Below are 16081 nucleotides of genomic sequence, written 5' to 3'. Positions count from 1 at the left end.
GATTTTGTTTTCTTCCGTCATTGGTCTCTCCTGATACTCCATCTCACTGTCGGTTCTTGGGGCTATGTGTTCTCCACAAGATACCACAAAAGCATAATCTTTGACAAGGTAAATATGTCAAATCCTTACTATAACATTTAATCACTTAAGAAGGTTTTGCTCTGGAATGGGGGTGAGGGGGTGGTAGGAATGGAAAGACAAGTCTAGATTGCTTTGATTAGCTGCATTTTTCTCTCTGCATGACTGGGAAGACTTTGGTAGAAGCCTGTTTACGGCTGTGTCCAGGAAAGTGAAGAAGGTGATGGTGGAGGTTCTGGAGACTTGTTCCAGCGCACGTCGGGTGCTGTGGCTGGGCTGGGTGCTCTCAGGGATATCAAGAAGAGCATGTCTATCCCATCTCCCTGCTGAAATGCAGTGTCTGCGAGGCAGCCAGGTGTCTAGGCTGGACAGGCCTCTGTTACACAAGGGAGACCTCTTCATGGTTTGGGAATGGCATTGCACTACAAGGAGTCATTATTTAAGGACTGAGATTGGTGAAAGTTCACTTCCAATGTGATACTGTACTTATCTTCCCATGGATTTTCTTGTGTTGCTTGGAGAGCTGACATTCATAGTATTAAGATTTTATTGTGGGGGCTTAGGCTGGACAGGCCTCTGTTACACAAGGGAGACCTCTTCATGGTTTGGGAATGGCATTGCACTACAAGGAGTCATTATTTAAGGACTGAGATTGGTGAAAGTTCACTTCCAATGTGATACTGTACTTATCTTCCCATGGATTTTCTTGTGTTGCTTGGAGAGCTGACATTCATAGTATTAAGATTTTATTGTGGGGGCTTGAGAGATGGCACAGTGGTTAAGAACACTGGTTGTTCTTGCAGAAGACCCGGGTTTCTTCTGCAGGCATTGCACAACATGAGTGTACTTACCTATGTGCAAGCAATACACATAAAATAAAAATAATAAATAAAATTTTTTTAAAAATTAAAAAAGAAATGGAGATCTTAAAAAAAAAAAAAAGTTTATTGTATGACCAGGAGAGCAGGCACATAGTGGCTGCTTTGTTCACTAGCCTGGCCTAGAGTCTGGCATAACATTCCTACACAGAGATTCTTAGTACATATATGCTAAAGTACTTGGAGAGTATCCTGTGTCTAGGATACTCAGCAGGTAGGATATGTAGCCGTGATACAGACCATCCCTTCCATTCCAAGACTGGTGACTTCTTTCATCACTGCTAGCCAATTGCATTAGGCTGAGATAATGTGTTAGATTCTATTATTGGTCACAAATATTTACCCAGCTCCAAAGATGTAGGCTTTGACCACTTAATTTACTTCAGCTCCTTGATAAGCAAACTGTATTCCCTTGCACTTTGATATTGGGCTCTGCCGTGTGACTTGCTTTGGCCAAATATTAACAGCTAGAACCTTAGATGAATAGATATGCATACTCAGTTGGGCTCATCCTCTCATGCCTTTTCTATCACCAGGAGCAGAGATTTCCCCACACAGCTTCTGACCCATCAGCCTGGGTCACAGAATCAATACAATAACTCTGAGCCCAACCCACATGGACAAGCCAAGGCCAAAGGGCACATGACTTGAGCCCAGCCCCTGCTGATGCACAGATATGCAAGTGAGAATGAATGACTACTGCTTACAGTCCAAGTCTTGGATTGGCTTATAATCACAACTTAGTAGTGTGTCTCATGCAGGGGTGGACCATAAAGTAGGAAATGGAAGGGAACGAGGAGTGAGGATAGGTGGTGAGGTTGAGAGCATAGGCTTCAGGGAGCACTTAAAAGGTCTTTGTTGTCAGCACAAATATTTGACCATTTTCTCAGTAGGCAGTGGGAGACATTAAAAGTTGTTGAATGGAGTAGGGATAAGATCCTAACAGAGCTGTGGAGGGTAAGTTTGAAAATATGTGCAGAATGGCTAAGTGATCCCAAAGGACCTGTTGCTGACCCCAGTGCCTGCCACCCTGTACCTTGTAGTAGGCCCTTCAGAGACATTTAGATGGTAACTAAGTGTGTGAAAATTGTCTAAGCATTTGAGGATCAGAACTTGGTCTCAGCATCTCCAATAACTCACCTCTTTATTCATCCATTCACTCCCCCACATGTTCACTGAGCTCATACAACTAGAAAGTGCACGACTCTGGAGTCTAGCTAGAGATTGGCCAGTGGGAAGACCCACAGGAGCCCTTCCCCATACCTCTTGGAAGGCCACCCAAAAAAGCAAGACTGGATGTGCCAGTGAGGGGCGGTGGAAGAAGAAAATGCAAGCAATACACTCATACACATAAAATAAAAATAATAAATAAAATATATTGGGGCTGGAGAGATGGCTCAGTAGCTAAGAACACTGGTTGTTCTTGCAGAAGACCTGGGTTTGAATCCCAGCATCCACATGGCAGCTAACAACTGTCTGTAACTCCAGTCCCAGGGGATCTGACAGCCTCATCTGACCTCCGTGGGCATTGCACGACATGGGTTCACTTACCTACATGTAGGCAATATGCACATACACATAAAATAAAAAATAATAAATAAAATATTTAAAATTAGATTCTTCTCTCTTCCAGTAGAGGTGTATTTGTTGGTATTTTTAAAATCTTTTTGTCTTTTCACTATTCCAAATACTTTTCTAAATATTTTTTCTTGTAATTTTATCTTTCTGCCTTATAAAAGTTCTAGTTTTTATTAATTTTGTATTTATTTTTTCATTAGTATCTATTCTTCATATAAAATTTACCTTGCATTTTCATACATGTATATATTTCTTATTTTTTGATTTTATGATTTAATTGAATAGATTTTAACACTAATGTTTCTCTATCAAATTTTTCAACTTTTTTTTTTAATTAGAAGAAACATTTCATTACAAGAAAAAATATTTCAGTAACACACTCCAGAGCAAGAGTACATCTCTTTCATAAGTGGCTGTAAGTTTCTACGTTCACAGTTGAATTAATACAGTTATACAATATTGAACTCAATATAAGGCCTGTAAGACATAAAATTGAATGACTTTTTAACCTTTAAAAAGATCTCCATTTCATTTAAGAATATATTGTTCCTTGCAGAAAGACTCATTGTTTTTGCTACGAACACTGAGATGTTGGTGCATGCATCTCTAATCTGTATGCATCTGTTTATTACTAGTCATAATCGGTTGCACTTGGATCCTTGGTGCCTGTGTATGTCTATAAAATCATCGGGTAGATTTCAATGGTAATGTTTATCACCTCTACTAATTAACATGATGTAAATTTCCATGCTTCCTCCTGAAATATAATACATTTTTTAAAATTTGTTGATTTGTGTGTGTGTGTGTGTGTGTGTGTGTATCACACAGTACATGCCAAATCATCTTATTCAACTATACACCCACTTCCTAGATGGCACCTTCCATTTTCTGTGTATGAGTGTATTGTGGAGTAGGGATAAGATCCTAACAGAGCTGTGGAGGGTAAGTTTGAAAATATGTGCAGAATGGCTAAGTGATCCCAAAGGACCTGTTGCTGACCCCAGTGCCTGCCACCCTGTACCTTGTAGTAGGCCCTTCAGAGACATTTAGATGGTAACTAAGTGTGTGAAAATTGTCTAAGCATTTGAGGATCAGAACTTGGTCTCAGCATCTCCAATAACTCACCTCTTTATTCATCCATTCACTCCCCCACATGTTCACTGAGCTCATACAACTAGAAAGTGCACGACTCTGGAGTCTAGCTAGAGATTGGCCAGTGGGAAGACCCACAGGAGCCCTTCCCCATACTTCTTGGAAGGCCACCCAAAAAAGCAAGACTGGATGTGCCAGTGAGGGGCGGTGGAAGAAGAAAAGTTGGGTACTAGAGAAGGGTCCTTCAGGAGGAAATAGCAGTGGCGTGTCTGTCGTCTTTGGTGGCTCCACTGAGACCAGGGCAATGCCACCTACCCTTCTGCTGAAGCCCAGGGCTAGTTCTAAAGTGGCCACTAGGTCTGTGAATCATCACATCTGACCTTTCCCTTTAGGCTGCATTCCTAATGCCTGGCTGATCTGTTTAGTCTATGCATCTGTGCCTTCATTCCTCCAGCTGCTCTGGTCAGACACTGGGCTGGGTATGGGGAAATGTGGTTGTCTAAATCATGAAACTGTGATGCTCAGCACATCATGAACCTCTGCTAACCTGTGTCTCTGTCTTTGAAATAACCACAGAAGGGCCTGGATTCAGATCCTATCTTTTCCCCTGTTGGCTATATGGCCTTGCTAGCCATTGCCTGCCTGAGCCCTTGTGAGAAGCAGTCTAATTCCCTGTGTAGCTGACAGCTCTGTGACACGGCATGTGGGAGAGAGGTGGAATGTGACCTTAGAGAATGTCAGCTTGTTAAAAAGTACCAAGACTGGTTGAGATGTGGATAAGAGCCCCAGTCCAGGCCTTACCTGGGAGGAGCAGCATCCCAGAATCTTTGCTTAGTTGGCACACCTGTAAGCACTTCTAGCCCCAACCCCAGATTGGGGAAATGTTAAATCACTGCTTGTGGATCTACTTGGAGTGGGGTGGGGTGAGAATCAGCAAGCAAACAAAACCACCAGGCATGGCTGGTAATGGTAAGCATCTTATTTCCTCTGATAAGTGAGGAGCTAAGGTTATCCAGGTACCTTGGAGCTTAGGGCAAGAATGGATCTGAAGTTCCATGGGACTTACTGGGATAGAGGGCTACAGTGAGGGGCACAAGAGAAACCACAGGCAGCACATGGGGCAGGTGCTTGCTGGGCTGATAGAATTATTTAGATTACAAGATTAGTCACCTATTTATTTACCATTCATTCAACAACCTATTTCTGAGCACTTGTTCTGTGGTGAGGAAGGTCTTAGCTGTTATATTATAATTGCAGTTCCCAAGTACAGTGCTCAGGGCCTTTATCAAGCCCGCATTGTAATGAAGACAGATAGGCAACAGAACAAACAGAATAACAAAATGGTAGCCAGAAGTTAATATGTGCTATGAAAGAAAACAGGACAGGACAAGACAGAAAGAATAGAAAGAATAGGGCAGGATACAGGGAGATAAAGTTCTACACCCCCCCACACACACCCATAGAGCCAGTCTAGTCTGATATAGTCACAATAGCTTGTGACACTTCTTGTTAATGGAACTTATCCCTTCAGAGTCATTACAGTGAGTGATTCCAGTGGGTGTGTTATCTTGGGGATTGGGAGGGGAAAGAGAGACAGAGAGAGAGAGAGAGAGAGAGAGAGAGAAGAAATAAGTATGTGATCCTGTGAGCCTGAACCCCAGATGAATGATTTTGTAGTAACATTGTTGGGCACCATCTTCCTCTAGCTTCCCAGACATCTAAGAGTTATTGCCCCTTCATAGTCACTCATACCCAGTGAAATCTCAACATTTTAGCAGTTGGTTTGGGCTCTTGGGGGCTTGAATTATAGAGGGAATAAAAGCAGTTTACCTTCTTAGACGCTCTAGGAAAAGAAATTGCTGAGCAAATTAAAATGGCAATTACAGTGTACATCTGGGTCACAAATATAGCTATCACAAGGTAGGGGTGTTGTTATGAATCAAATATTAACATGTTAATTGCAACAGTTCTTATCTCCATAAAAGCAGGTAACAGAGGTGTCACCAGCAGGTGATCTTTCTTGCTTAGTTCTTGTTATCATGGGACTCAGTCTTCCAGGGCAGTGCCCACCACATGCCCCAGCAATGCACTCTGCATTATAATCATTAGTATAATTTGTCCTTGAAAACCATGCTGTGTGCTGCAAGATAATGCACAGTGAGACCTCAACTTGAACAACATCAGTGTAGAGTGAGTAATAAAATCAAAAGTCTTAACTATCGTGATATTAGTTAACAAATTGAATGGAAAACTTTTAAAAGTATGTTTGCCACGTATAACATCTGACTGTCTCATGTAGATTTGGGGTCATCTCCAGTTGCCCTGGACCTCACACAGTGAGGTGTAGCAGAGTTGTCTTTTTGCCGGATGACCCTTGGCTCTATTGTTCTCTAGCTCTTTGGGCATTTCGCCATCAGAGGCAGATTATTTTTAGGTTTTACTGAAACTGTTATCTTTTACAACTTACTGGTTGCTTTTAACCTTTGGTGAACAAGGAAACCAGAGAACAGGTCTTGTTAAAGGCGAGTTCAAAGCTGAAGTGAGTCATTTCAGATGATGCTATGGCGTACTTCTGTGAATCACTTGCATGATTGCAGTGGGTTGTTATTTTATTTGTTTTTAGTTTGAATCTGTGTTTTGGAGATAGGAAATTGCTAGATATGGGACTTAGAGATCACATGTTGGTATATGTGTGTGTTCGTGTTTGTTCCCATGCACTCATCACAGTGAGGGGTGGTTAATTCAGCTGGTTTTTGTCTCAGAAGAATTTTCTCTAGGCACAGGAACCCAGTCCATTCTTTGAGGTTTTGCTTAGTGGATGAAAATGTCTATGAAGCCAATTTCAGTTCACTGAAGGTAGAACTGACTGACTAAGAAGTACGGTCCTGGAACAGCTGCCCTGGGGGACCCGAGTTCCTATCACAGTAGTGCCAGCAAAGGCCAGCATCAACCTGTCCAAGCACATGGTTGAGAGGATTTAAATATTTCTGAACTGACTGACCTGACTTTTAACTTTCAAGATTGTTTTGAGGTATAGTTAAAGTACACTAAACTATTTGAATGGTCAACCTGGCTGATTTTTTTAGCACATACACCCCTCCACTCCTTTTTGAGATTGGGCAAAGATGTGTCATTCAAATATATTCTACCCATGCAGGGTCTGCACACAGTTCAAGTGAGCGGCCCTCTTGCCAGTGGATGTGAGTGTCGGAGGTCCCTGTCTCTTCTCACCAAATAGTCATTCTCATTGCAAGCCAACTGAAGAGTGTCCCTTCTTGCCTTGGCCTCATTATATTCAACTATAAATGAGTAAAATTTCCTTTGATGTTGACTGACAGCTCAATAAGTCAAAGCCCAGCTGTAAGGCCATAAACACTGATTAGAGCTCCTGAGCCACCTTCTAGTAGGTATATTGAAGGCTTTGGCTGGTACTTTCAGATGTTATAACACACAGCTCTGTCACCTCCTCACTCTTTGTGCCCAAGACACTGCTTGGGACTCAAAAATTCAGACCCTGTGCTGATGTTCAAAGGATTAAATAAGCTTCTTTGTAAGCAGTCCCAAGTAGCTCTTCAAATGGCATGTATAACTTTGTGTGGCTGTGATGCTCAAATTTTTGTCTGTGCTGCATCTTTTCACCTCATTTACAAATAATGAAGAGTATCTTCTGGTTCAAAAAAGAAGAAATACACCCCCCACACACACACACCATTTCCATGCACTGAAGTAGGAAGGGGGGTGCCATCCAGAACCTTTTACGTAGCCTTCTGATCTGAGTCAGACAAGCCACCTTTGCTTTATGAGGTCCTTCTTTATCAGGGACCTTTCTGAGACCAGCAGAAGCAGACTCCTTTAGGTCCATGAGGGTTAGGGTTAGTGGAGAATCCAGGGTCTAGTGCAGCCATCCTCAGGCAAGGAGAGGTAAGGGCAGTCAGGTGTTGCTCTAACCAATTGCTCCTGCCCTGTTTCATCAACAGTTCACTAGAACCTCGGGCCCTGCAAGGATTTGTTTTCTGAGGGAGAGATAATTATAAGTTCAGATCTGTAACTTGGTTCTGAACACCCCATTGTTTGGTAATATAGAGTTGTAACCCCACATTTCTAGAAAACTCAGAGTCCTGATAGCTTTTGAAACTATCAGTCCCTTCCCCAAGGACTTGCTTGAAACCTCAACCTGGTCGTCATATCAGTTGAACTTACCTGATCAAGTCCTGAAAGAAAAATCAAAGTCTGTTGAGGAGTCATGTAAAAAGCTGAAAGCCCCTAAATACGCCCATCTTTAAGTAGCAACAATAACAAAAAGATGAACTCTTTGAAAATTGGGTCAGATGGCTTATGGCCCTGGATGAGAAGAAATGCTATCTGCCTGGGGTAGGGAGCTATACCCTCCTGGGCAGGGCTGCAGGGGCCACTGACCATGTAGTACCTGACATGTATATCGCCACTGACCATGTAGCACCTGACACATATGGGAGCTATTCTCATTTCATCTGCAGTAAGAAGATAAAGTGGCTGCTTCTAACCTGGGCCCCCAAGCTCCCTAGCCACAAAGGACGATAACAGCTGAAATCCCAAGTCCCACCCCCAACACACGTATACACACATACACACCACATATTCTCAAAACTGATTGAAGCAAAAAGCTTCAAGGATAACTCAAATTGTAAGTTTTTTACCAGGACCCCCTCCATTATATCGATATCCATGGTTCAAACTGATACCTTTTTCCTGACCAGAAACCTGGACTGGCATTTTGACAAAATCATTTAGGACAGGGATTTGGTTTGTTTAAATATTTCAAAACATGACATCCAATATGCTAGAACTAGAGACTTCTCTTTTCAATAAAAAGTTTGAAAAGTGTTATTTTCAGCATATCAGAATTTATAGTGGGATCATATCCTTTTGCCAACACACCCTTGGGTGATCTTTACAGACGCGCCCATACCTAAAATTGCACGTCGGCTCAGGTTTGGGTATGAAAGGTGCTAAGCTCACACAGGGGATGCTCCAAGGTACCTTCTCACTGCTCACACTCCAGGTAGTGATCCTGTTTGCAATGTGACCATCAGACTCTCTTTTCATCTCTGCTAATTTCAAAATTGGCTCGTTAAATCTATACATTCCAGAGACCCAGTCCAACATTCCAGGGAACCTTTCCATGGACAATCAGAGTGGGAGTTCTTTTCACCAGAGTTGGTTTAAGGAAAGGGAATGCGGGGGGAAAATCCCCCAAAGCAAATTGTCTTCATTTGTGCAAAAGGCGCCTCAGATTTCAGTCTCATGCTTCTGAGGCCCTTGTCCCTCTGCTGCTTAGCCAAGTGTCTTAGTCCAGAGCTTGGGCCTGACCCAAGTTCATTTCCTCACATGTTCTTTGAGTTCCTGCTGCAGATAAGATATTGTTAGCTCACAGTCTTGCCAGAGCCATCAGTGTGGCACACTCTGGGATGTTCTTTCTCTGTACCCTCTCTGTGTTATTGTAGGGACACAAACATGTAAGTGTGTTTGAAGCATTAGCCAGCCATTTGCCAAGGGAGGTGTCAGTCTTGCTGCCAGATGGGTACGTAATGTCCCACACATGTGAGCAGGACACTGGGGAGTTTTAGCTGGAATTAACAAATGCACAAGAGCTAGAAGCAAATAAATAAATAAATAAATAAATAAATAAATAAATAAATAAATAACCCAAGTGTTTGAAAGCTGTGTACCAGCTCCATTGATCTCCACTGCTGAATGCTAACTTCTTTCTTGACTTACTTTTTCTCTTCCTCTGATCTTCAGAATTCTTCCCTCATTCAGGATTAATTGAAGCTGCTCTAGTGTTCTTCCTGTCCTGTTAGAAGAAATGGCCTGCCCTTTTTGTTTCTGGAGAGCTTTGCTCTCTAAGGGGCAGCTCCAGACAGTGAGTGTAGAGGAATGGATTCAGACCCCCCAACCTTTCTTTTCTTTGCGTACCATCTGTAACCTGGGCAGGGTGGGGGTAGTAGATGATATCCAAGTTTTATACAAGTGTCACCACCTGCCACTGTCCTCAGCATACATACTTTGGATACCCAGTGAATGTATATGGGAAGTCACCTATTTATATGACAGCCCTTGGTCTCAGGAACCTGCTTATTCCCATATGGGAGAAGATACTTCAGATAAATGCATATGTGTGTTTAAGTCATTTTGTGTTGACTACCCTGGTACAGACATAGTTGCTAACTAACAGTGACAGATGTACAATCAACATGTAGCAAATAAATAAGTCAGTGAACACCAACATTTCAGAGACGCAATCCAGCTCAGAGGTCAGCTGGGCTTAGCCACTTTTACAGCTGGGTAGGAAGCCCACCCGTATGACCCTTTTATGTTACACACAAGTAGATATCCCTTCTTCTTAAGCCCCTCAGCCATGGAGAAATGCAATAGCTGAATTCCCAAGACTGTTCAATACTAACAACAAAGCAACACACAAACCAAGAAACCACTATAAACTGTTGGAAGTAAAACTGCAGAGATATCTCACAGTGGCTGCATATGGCTTGTCCTCCTGGGTGCCCTCTGCATGGGTCAGAATGTGCCAGTTATATGTAATGGTCCTACTGGGTGAGTTGGAACATAGAAACAGAAAAGTAGAGAGCCCACACCATCTTCACCACTTTGTACCGGTTTTAGCACTTATGAAATGCAGATGTGATAGGACCCACTTCAGGAAATGCTACAAAGCCCAAAGGGATCAGTCCACGGTGTTTAGAGAGGATCGTGGGCGTAGTGAAGAACAGTTAAGCAGTAGCTTATTTTCATCATGTTATGGGTAAGGAGTGAAGGGCAGGTGTCAGAAACTAAAGGAAAGGACACACTGCGGGATAGCTCAGACTCTACACTGGGGAAAGGGTGGGAAATGCCTTGTTGGGTGGTCTGTGGTCGGTAAGCATTAGGTTTCTGAAACTGTATATTTCTATAGCCCTCCCATCTTGTCTGGTGAGTGAGATTCTATAGTGAGAGAAGAAGAAGTTGCCGCCTGTGGTTGTTTCTGGTCACCCCTGACCCCAAGAGACACATGTTTGTGTGCACACCACACACACACACACACACACACAATTTCAAGAAGTTTCATGAACAGTATCCAGGAAACTGGTAGGATCAGGCAGGATATTCAAGAGCCAATTAGATGAACAGGGCTCAGAGATGCATTGAGGTATCTAGCAGGCAAATGAAAGTTGCTTAGAGTTCCTGGCAGGTATAACTGGACTGAGGTCAATGGCTTCCAGGTCATGAGTCACTGCTCCTAGAATTGCTGATCAGTGGACTCCAGGCCTGACTGGCTTGGCCTAAAGACCACATGAGCAGAGATCATAGTAACTGAATTCTGAAATGGGGCTGGAGACACCTAAGGACACTGAGTGGGGTGGGAGGGGCTTCATGAAGCCTTAGAGTTGGTTTGAGGCCTAAGAGGGTGGCTAAGTGTCAGATGACTAGAGCTGAGGGGTTCTGGGAAGATGAAGGGAGTGGAATGAAGAGTGAAGAAGGCTGAGGCACGATGAGGCCAGACATGAATGCCGTTATGCATCTAGAACAGTGATGACCTGACTTACAGGGGAGAGGCTGGGATAAAGGTGAGGGCAAGCACGATTTGACAGTGAAGCTAATGGTGAAGACCGCTTTTGAGCAGACAGTTAGAATTGACAGGCTGGTGGCCTACAGCCCATGCTGTTCTACATCTATATATACTGTAGACACTTAGCTCATAGCAAAGAGGCTGGGTTCTAGAAAGGTGTTGTAAGAAGAAAATTGGGAAGCAGGTGACTAGAACCGCCTGGAGCAGGTCTTAGTAATATAATGTGTGTAATGTGTGTAATCGGTAGCCTGGAAAGTGAAAGGCCCAGGTAGGAGCAGTAGGAATGGTGAGGGAAGAAGAGATGGGAGAAAAATGGAGCAGAAAAGTCCTCAGGCCTAGTCACTGAGTAGCTGCCAAAGATACGTGGTCTGAAGCCAGCCCTATTTTAGAGAGGAGGCTCTCCACAGGACTCTAGGCAAATGCAAGAGGCCCTAATGGACAGGCTGTCCACAGTTGTGCTCTATAGCATGGGGTCTGAGTTGGAGTTGAAGATTTGTGAGGCCTTTGAGCAGAGCTAAAACCACAAGTACGGAAGGATGGAGAGAGGGAGAAAGGAAAGAAACTAACCACAAAAGTTGGGACAATAATCATAGTCAGGGCCCAGAAGAAGGATAGCTGTAGCAACCTCAAACAGTGGAGGTCACAGCGACCAGAGACTAGGAGGCAAGAGGAGGGAGAATACAGCTTCCTTTTGTGCCCATCTATGAGAGCTTCTTTTACTGCCCAGGGTTGAACCTCTGCTGGAATCTATGTACCCAGCACACACATGTGCATACATACATATGTTCACACACACAGGTCCCACAACCTTACTTGAGGTCTGTTCCAGTGTTACCTCCCTGGGAAATTCTCAGCAGCCCCACCTCATTCTCCATGTGCCCTCAGCCGTTGCCTCTGCACAGCACTTCTCTCTTATGTGTTCCCATAACCTTGAAGCTTTACAAATCTGAGCCCTCTGTGGTGCCATAACTGAGAAGGAAGATGGAGCAGAGTCTGAAGAGCACTTGCGGTGTTCGGCTGTGGCCTTTGAGACTGTGGTAGAGCAGAAGGTGGAGAGGAAGGAGACCCATTTGGGAGAACAAGCCCACAGGTCTAGCTGCCAAGTATCACCCACTTTTTCTCCTGGGTACCTGACCCCTGCGGTCATCTACACAATGATTTCAATCTGTTGTGGCCCTCACTGGCTTTTCCTTGCTATGTGCCATTCCTTATCACCGCAGTGTGTTGAAGATGTAACTTGAACTTGTAACAGGGCACATAATAGGACCTTGGAAAGTGCTGTTTGAATGGGATTGTATCCATCCATAACATGGAAACTGTTTCAAGAGAGAAATTGACCACCACTCAGAGAGCAGAGCTCATGTAGCCTCTGAGAAGCCACTTGAACACCAATAAGGGAAGCTCAGCTGTTGATTGGATGGAACACTACAGCGAGCAGGACCTGGGTGGATGCCCCTACTGGGTGGGTACCCCTGACCCCACTCTCCACTCCCTCTACCCTCCCACTCCCCCCTCCCATCAGCCACCCAGCTAGAAACTTGCATTTTTCCAAGGAGCTTCTGAAGCCAAGCGTGAAGCTCAGCGCTTGTTTTATTTCACTGTTCTGTATAGAAACCTTAGGATGCTGACTCATGTGCTGACTTATTATGTTCAGTTTATTCAAGAACCACAGGGAAGAGCTGGCGGAAGCTCAGTGGTAAGGCATGAGCTTAAAGGGAGCAAGGCTATAGGTTCCACCCCGGCACCACACACATACACACACACACACACAGACAGACAGACAGACACACACACACACACAGATAGACAGACAGACAGACAGACACACACACACACACACACACACGCACAAGAGAGAGACAGAGACAGAGAGGGCCAGAAAGAGACAGAGAGATAGAGACAAGAGAGACAGAGACAGGTGCAAAGATACTCTGAAAGTTAGAAGGTGGCCTGACCACAAGTGTCTTGTAGATCACTGGGATTGACTGACTCTCCTAAGTCTAGAGTGTTGGTTGTCTCATGCCTGGCCATCCCTGCTGCCCCAGTGGCTTCTGTAAGCAGGACAAGCATTTGTCTGAGGAGGAACAAGAGTGAGCCTTCAGGAAGTTACAGGGTTGGCAAGCTTCCCATGTCCATTTGTGCCCAGTGACCCTAAGAGCAAAGGACCCTGTGATTTGAACATGAAGGGGCCAAACTCTTGTCTTGGGACATGATGTCGTAAAAAGCTATGAAAGTGTCCCCACAGCTCCAAGGAAGAAATTAGGCATTTGCATTTATGTATGTGTTCAATTTTCAGTTGTCCTGATTTCTCTCAAACAGCTGCTGTTTTTTCCTCAGAAATGACCCAGGCCCTTCTGTGCCTCATTTGCACTGGGACAAGTACTGCATGTCTGGCTCTTCATACCCCATGTTTCCAGGCTGGCAGGGTAGTACTCTGAAGCATTTTAAAATCACATACTGTCAGGAGCTAAGAAAACTAAAACAAACCCAATGTTTCCCAAACCCCAAATGTTAGCAGAGGGTAACAACATTGCCTGCCCACAGCTTGAACTAGAAGCTAGGCTAGGCAGAAGACGGCTGTCAGAGGATACCCAGGCTTTCCTTGTGGAAGCAAACAGTAGAGAACATCCAGTGAGAAAGAGACTAGGCCAAGACTTAGGAAGGTCAGTGGCTCCCAAGATATAGGCCTCTAAGAAGGCACAGGTCACAGGTACCACAGGTGGCCCTGATCTCTATATGGTGCATCCAACCGTTGGTTGGGGGGGGGGCTCATTAAAGAGTGTAGAACACAGACAAATGCATGTGTATCATACATGGTTGGTGGGTGCTATGATAAAAGAATGTTTACAAGGCTCATAGTAATCCCCCAAAAAAGCCTTAGAGGAGGAAGAGGTGAAGAGAAATTGTATCTTAGGTATAGGAAACAGAGAAAGAGCATGCTACCAGAGGCCTGAAACTGGTCAGAATGCTTGGCTTGGAGCCAGGACAGTCTTGGCTGCCCTCTGCATCCTAGGGGCCCAGCTGTTTATGCTGAAGCCTCAGTGGAGCCCAGATGTCAGGGCACAGCAGAGGCCTTTGGGGGCTGAGTCGGCCGAGGCAAGAGGGAGCAGGAGAGGCTTCTCAGAGGAGGTATGAGGCCTGGATAAGTAGAAAGGAAAGCAGGAGAGGAGCGAGTAGGAGCAAGAACCAGCAGCAGGTGGCAGCATAGCATGGTGGGGCCCTTCAGTGGTACATGGTGCTATGAGGGTCAAGATGACTCCTTGAATCAAAGATGGCTGCAAAAGATGTGGCATCTCCGGAGTCAAGCACTAAGGATGTTGTGCCGTTCAGGCATCAGAAGACCCAGCTTCTGGCATCAGATGTTTCTTTTACCACTCTGTACCTGATTGGACCATGTAGCAAACAGGGATATGGGAAGAGACCTGACATTTCATGACTACCTCACCTTGTAGCTTGGCACAAGATCCATTACTCCTGCAGTGTTTGTAAAGTGGGTTAAAGGAAACTTCGCTACTCTGTCACTCCTCTGGGCATTTGAGAAGACTATGCAGATGGTGCCAGTGGGATAGTTCTAGAGCAAACCCATGGCAAGGTGAAGGTCAGGAGATGCGAGCCCATGGTCCCTGCTCAGCCTGCTCTCCTACACCCAGGCACTGTCTTCTCCTCTAAAGTACTGCCCCCCAGCACTTGTTCCCTTGGATTTGAGGACTGGGCCAGCTCTGCCTCTCATCCAGGCTCTCCTAGGCCAAGGAGCCTGGAGCCTGTTTTCTGAAGACTTGCACCATGCCTAGAACAGGAATATAGGCAGGCCCACCTAGCCCAGGAGCCTCCTTCAGCAGGGAGCATAGCGTCCAGTCTGCTGTGAGCCCAGGGTTCTGGCTTCAGTGCTCAGAGCTCACTGAGGTTTATTTATTTATCATTTGTTTGAGGTGAAATAGGAGAGAATCGAATCCAGTGCGCTCTTTTTAGCAGCAGTTGGTGGAAGAAAGGCGTGTCTGTTTCTAGCAAAAGAATCCCCTGCATTGTGACCCTGGCTCCCTTGGTTGAGTTTCGACAGACAATGCCCTCCTTTCTCCCTGTGCCCATGGTTCACCCTGCCTGCTTGCCGCCTGTCTGCCCTTGGTCCAGTGGGCCGGCTGCTGCCCACTTGGCTGTAGAAGGGAAAGAGCATGGAGGCCTGGGGCTTGGCCTATGAGTTCAGCTGGTCTCCCAGACTTGCAGAGTTTCTGGGGTCACCCCCTATCCCTAGGGGCTCCTCCATAAAAGTGCCAGGTGCAATGCCAAAAGATGTGAGACCATGTCCCAGGTGAGCCAGTACTCTTGCCACCTCTACCCCCTACTATCCATCACCATTCTACAGATGAAAAAATGGAGACTCCAAGGGATTGGGTGACTGGTCAAGTTCACACAGCAAAATGTGGATGCATGAGATACTTCCTCTACTCTGGGTTGAAAGCAAAGATACCTGAATCAGCAGAGACTTGGGTGTTCCCTTCTCCCTTTTCTGAATGCAGTCATCCTTCCCTCTTTGTAACCTGACCGACGAGCCCAGAGATACACCCCTCCATGATCCGCTCTCTGTTTGCCATTCCAGGCTTCAGAAAATATTTCTTCCTTTGCTTTCCCAACTCATGTCTCATTCCATCTTCGCTGACTCTTCAGTCCAGCCCTACACATTTCTGTCTCAAGGCCTTTGCACATGAACTCACCTGTGAGGAGCTCTCTTTTCCTTGACAACTGGGTATAAATGATACCTCTTAATGCCTAACCTTCTCCTTTCTCTATTACAATTGTCGCAATCAAGAATCATAGCATTTATTTGCTTACTTGTTATATTTCTGTCTCCCCCACT

The 16081-nt window shown here is 44.9% G+C and overlaps 1 protein-coding gene and 1 long non-coding RNA gene across 5 annotated transcripts in view; one reads left to right on the top strand and one right to left on the bottom strand.

The window, feature by feature from the left end:
• Positions 1-16081, top strand: part of Trabd2b (TraB domain containing 2B) — a 229963-nt gene that overhangs the window by 23094 nt on the left and 190788 nt on the right. The window lies entirely within an intron of this gene.
• LOC115069738 lies at positions 243-888 on the bottom strand. The gene is made up of 2 exons (XR_003848975.1): positions 673-888; positions 243-472 (listed from the first exon to the last, which is right to left on the bottom strand). It is a non-coding gene; the product is annotated as an uncharacterized LOC115069738 (long non-coding RNA).

Source organism: Nannospalax galili, unplaced genomic scaffold, assembly GCF_000622305.1.
Source record: "Nannospalax galili isolate Female #2095 unplaced genomic scaffold, S.galili_v1.0 scaffold1734, whole genome shotgun sequence".
In the NCBI taxonomy this organism is placed as follows: Eukaryota; Metazoa; Chordata; class Mammalia; order Rodentia; family Spalacidae; genus Nannospalax; species Nannospalax galili.
The sequence above is the reverse complement of the archived record's forward strand: the minus strand, read 5'-3'. Positions and strand labels throughout refer to the sequence as shown.